Here is a 5,560-nt window from a genome sequence, read left to right as displayed (position 1 = left end):
TTCACCCCCCCAATCACCGGGGGGGGACTCGGCGCGTCCCCGCCTCTCGTCGTGGCAATCACGAGCTGACACAGCCGTGTACCAATCACAGCTCGGGAATGCCCGTCCGCAATAACAATCCCCATTCCTCCCTCTCAGTCAATCCCTCCGCCGCGCCTCAGGGACACAGGGAATAGGTTCTTCTCCATCCCCAGCCAATCAGAACTCGGGATGGAAGCCGCGTCGTCCGTCTTTTAACCTATAAGGAACGGCACGAGTGCACCCAGCCGTATCACCACTCCGCCGTGATGTGTGCGTGCGCGGTCCTCCAGCCTGCGGCGGCTTTTCCTTCGCGCCGGGCAGCGCCGTGTGTCGTTACCGAAGTCGTGAGCAGAAATCGGGCACTTGTGACTAAAAATGCCTTTTAACGTACGCGGCTGGCGGGCGCCCCCGCTTCGAGGGGCCCATGAGCGGTAGGCACGCCTGCCTGCCTGCCGAAAAACGGTGGCTGAAGTAGGGAATTCGCCAACTCCCAGCCAACTTCAACGGGATTCAGGAGGATTTGGAGTCCTAAGCAAGGCCTGACGAGGGTGGTTCAGAGAGAAGGGATTAATTTTCCCTGCCCCCCCCCCCCCCAAAGCGTTTTTTGAGCAGCCTGAGTTATTTTTTGTAGATCTCATAACGTATTTTTATGTGATTGTTCTAGTCGATGGTGTTGTATTAGCTCTTGTACTTGGAATAATTTCACACATTCTCATAGTAAAAATTTATTTTCATGGCAATAACTTCAGCTGTAAAGTTCCTCCTTTCCATTAGCACTTCGATCATTTCTGCTGTTAAAAATAGGCTTGTATTTAAGCATATAAGCATTTTAAAGAAAGTAGTATTACATTAAATACCTTAATTATGTATTTGCCATACAGACACCGTCATACACAAACTGGATTTAAGATGTTGAGAAGATTTGGGACCTGAGATTTCTAGTTTCAGATTGAGGTTTATTCTTGTTCGCAGGCCCTGGCTGCTAACTACGTTAATCTTTGCTGTGTCTCTTGCGTTCCCCATCAGTTTCAGGTTTTTGGGAGAATGAGGTATTTGTTACATTCAGTTTGGTGAAAAGGACTTTTCCCCCTTGCCACTTTCATCCCGTGCATGTATCATCTGCAGTTCTGCCCGTGAATGCAAAAGCCTGACCATCTGTACCCAAACAGTGATTTGTGGGGAAATACTGCCCCAGATCAACAAAGCAAAAATAGGTGGCTTTGATATGTCCTAGCAAATACCATTATTTGAGCTTTGGAAGACAGCCTGTTACTGGGACACACGATTTAGCGGTGGCTTTAGTGTGGTGTAACTGTGCTAACTTCTATCTAGGGCCATGTAGAATTAGGTCAGCTATAATTTCTTTGAAAAAAAACAAAAAAAACAAAAAAAACAAAAACCAACCACTACCACCAAGAAAAACCTCAAAAACCAAAACTGTTTTCTAAATCCTCTGCAAACTGTCAGAATACCACATCCTCCGTGGTAATAGAAAATGTGATTAATTTTACTTCAGCGAAGTTTGTGTAGCGTCTCTTAGGACACTGTCCTATGTCGCATAGAATAGTTCCCCTAGGTTAGTTCGGTTGCTTGCTTACAGACTCTTGAAAAATCTGCTAGAAATATTCAGAGAAAGTCTAGTTACATATTGAGAAAGAAAAGGGTAAAAGGACCCATGACACACAGACTATAGCACCTGGGAGGTCACTCACTGCAAAGGGAGACAAAAGGAAAATTCCTTTTTGAGTAGCCCAAGTATGGAGTTGAAAGGCGGGCAAGTGTTAAGGCAGTCCTCATAGCGCTGGTTCTGATGCCACCTTAGTTCTAGAACTTTGGCATTTTATCTCCATTTAATTAGACTTAGCCTTCTCACTGTCATTATTGAAAGTCAGGTCTCCCTGGGTAACGTGGAATTAACTTATTACAAAGTGCACTTAAGTGGAATTCTACTGCAACGACCTATGAACCCTGTTAAAAAAAATTAGCGTCTATTCCCTTCTGGGAAAGGAACCATTCCTACTCCTTTTATGTTTCTGACTAAAACCATATAACCCTGCAAAACAGCAAAACCAGATCCAATTTCCTGCGTTAGTGTGTGTGCTGAAAAGAAATGTCTACACTCTACTTTTAAAGAAAATACTCACATGATGAAGGTCCCCAGCACAAGAAAAGTGTTCCTGAGCATTATTATACCAGAAAAATGAGAGCAAGTAGTAGTGTGAAAAATTTGTTACATTGAGTAGTGCAAACAGATGGTTACTGAAATCACTGATATATGCTACCTAAAATGGGGAAGCCTGCTTAAACACAGGAAAGAGGCTAAGTTTAAGCTAAGTGGTAACAATAAGGAAGGCAGCTCCTGTAGTGCAATGCTCCTGGGGGTGGTTAGAGTCAATCCGTGGCTGGCTAAAGCAGCGTTGTCATCCTGCTATTAACAGCATGAGGCTGTCCTTGCTGCCAGCAGGGAATAGTTGAGAGAGATGTAAATTGTGCCATTACATAAGTGTAAATTGTGATATAATAGAATCAATTGTACTGAATTGTGTTGCTATAACATCAGAACTTGCCCCGGTAATTTCTCTCGTCACATGGCTAGAGGGCGAGTAAAGGCCAGCAATATAATCTTGTAACTTCAAGTTCTCCAAGAAAAGCACATTTTGCAACATTTATATAAATTAGCTGTTCCTGGAATGAGCAATTCACAGCTCTAAACTATTCAGATTCTGCAGATACATGTAAATGTCAAAGGTAATTCAATCGATTGATAGTTTCTGTGGTCTCTATTAATATAAAGTCTCTGTATTGTAATAGGGTTACAGTTGGATTGAAAAAGGTAAATGGCACATTAGTAGGGGGAGGGGAAATCGCAGAAAACTGCAGGCAGTAGTAAATGAATTAAACTAAGAATCGCCACACAACTGCTACGCTTTTGTGGGAAATTTATTCTTAATCCAATATTGACTTCACCTTTCCTTTTCACTTACTCAAATGTCCACTATCCACTGAAAGACAGGGTTTTGATTCACTTTTGTACCCAGAAGACAGCAATATAATGGTACTTTCAGTTGCTCATATTAAAATACATTTCATTATTCTGCCCGTGAATACTGAATTTGGGAGCGCATTTGTCTGAATTCACACCTTGAAATACTTCATACTAGTTCTCCAGATAAAATTGTTTCAGCCACTTAATGTTAGCCTTCGTGTCTTCTGTAATATCTGCATGGATACGCTTTCAAGTGGATCCCATAATTAGACAAAACAATTCAGATTGCTATTTATATTCCTCAGGTCAAAGTCTGATATGATGGCAGAATAAATATAAAATCAGATTCTGAAGGGCATTGTCTTGATTAATGCATCTTATACCAAATGTAAATATTTCTATTTCCTCCTGTTGGATGAGGTTAAGAGAAACATCCTGAATTTGTTCAAACAAGCCTTTCAGTTGGTACAATGGAATAAAAAAAATAAAAATAAAAAAATAGTTTTTTCAGTCTATACTTGCATTAAGAAGAGCTAGTTCCATACAGATTTTCTGGTAAAACATTTGAATTCACAACCCTCTCTAGTGTTAGTTGTAATGCTTCAAATGTGAAATTTCAAGAGCTATTGAACTACTAGTATCAAGAATAGCAGACCTCATGCCCTGTACAGGATACACTTAAGCAACCAGCTTTTTTTAATTTAAGGATGAATTATTTTTGCTTGTTCTCATTTTATATGACTGCTCATTGCTTCCACAGAATCCTTATTCACAAAAGGTGGTGCTGTGTCTAATTTGTAATAGCTGAAGAAAATCAGAAAAAAAAAAAACATTTCTTCCGTCTTTCCAATACATTCATAGTTGTCAGTAAAACTAAAAGCTGTATGATACTTAGAGAAGAAAAAGCCACAATATGAAACCTTACCAGTTTAATGATTCTTCAGTAAAAGCAAATAAACACTGCTGAACAGTTGCCCTCCATTGGAGTATACATTCTGAGACGTTTCTTGAGTTTTCATGCTATTATCCTTAATAATGAGGTGACAGTGGAACATTTAAGAGTTTTTCTTTATATAGAAAATAATTACCTCTTTACTAAAACAGGAAACACACCTTGAAAGTTATAGTTCAGAAACCACGATGGATTTGGATGCTGAATGACAGCTTGCAGATAAACGCATAACAGACTTTGTTCTGGGACTTTTGAAGAGGAAAGAGGAAGGAGATTTGAGTTTGTGGAAGCAGTGAAGGTTAAGGAACTATAAAACCCATCAACAAGCAAGCTTCTCTGTTCCAACAGTCCAATGCAGACACAAACTTTGGAATCTTCCTCCCACTCTTAGGGAAAACATGCACACACACACACCCCGCAGGGGGGAAACACCGACAAAAAAAAAAAAAAAACACACAAAAAAGCCCCACCAAAACACTCCATCTTCACATTTTAATTCAGAATTACTTGCACACCTCAAAGGTCAGCACTGGATTATATATAACCTAAGCAAAATTCCCCCAGAGCCTGTTGCCAACTGTCATGTAGCTATGAATAGCTGTAAGTCACCCACTTGGGAACATTCATGAGTTTGAAGTATCACCGATATCTGTGAGCACAGAAATTTTTCACATAATTTACCAAGTTATCGCCAGATCCTAAGTCACTATCAGCAAATCCTAACAAAGCCACCCAATCATTTGTATTTTTTATACTTACACTGACGCACTTAAAGGAGACACAGACAAAGGAAACATTTTGTGCGAGTGTGTATCATTTATTGTAGTTCAAGAGTCAGGAATTGAACAGAAGACACAGCGAAAAACAAATAAAAGAAAACCAACCTTTTTTTCAGACTTAATTTTAAAACACTGTGGTTTCAAATCCTTTTTAAAAAGGAAATTCAAGTATCATATGCAGGGGGCAGTAATACAAAAATGTTTGTGAATATTTTTTTTTTTAATTTTTTTTTTTAAAAATGTAATTCTACATTTCCTGCACCCTTTCTGCTTTGGTAAGGCCAAGCCATGGATACAAATTGGTACGCAACATAAAAATGACCCCTGCCCCAAACTGCAGCCTCCAAGAATAAAAGGATCTGCTCTCTGCAGACAAGCTCTAATGGCTCAGAACTGTCATTTAGCATATATCATATCTGCAGCATTAAAAGAATGGATTTTCTTTTTAAAAAGTCACTGAAATCCTGGTATTCCCAAGCATCTCATTCATGGCAGCTGTTTTAACATATTTCTATCTCAAGGCTTTTCAAAAATACCAGAGCATCTAGATCAACATAAAGAAAAGGGACATTTCAAAGAATGGAAATTAAAATCCATGTGTGAAGTCTTTGCTTTTTTGAAGTTATCCTCGTGTCTAACACCAATTAAAAACCAAATATGCAAATATGTGCAATATAAAAATACGATCCCAAGATTAACACTTTGTTGCAGGCACAGTTATCGCACAGAATATGTTCTTTTGAGGGCAGGGGAATGATTTTGATTTTCACCGGGATTTTTTTTTTTTGCATTATAAAAAAAAGAAAAAGACAGCAGTGCAGG

The sequence above is a fragment of the Egretta garzetta genome, unplaced genomic scaffold, assembly GCF_000687185.1.
Source record: "Egretta garzetta isolate BGI_Z169 unplaced genomic scaffold, ASM68718v1 scaffold69, whole genome shotgun sequence".
NCBI classification, from domain to species: domain Eukaryota; kingdom Metazoa; phylum Chordata; class Aves; order Pelecaniformes; family Ardeidae; genus Egretta; species Egretta garzetta.
This window is presented reverse-complemented; position numbering follows the sequence as displayed.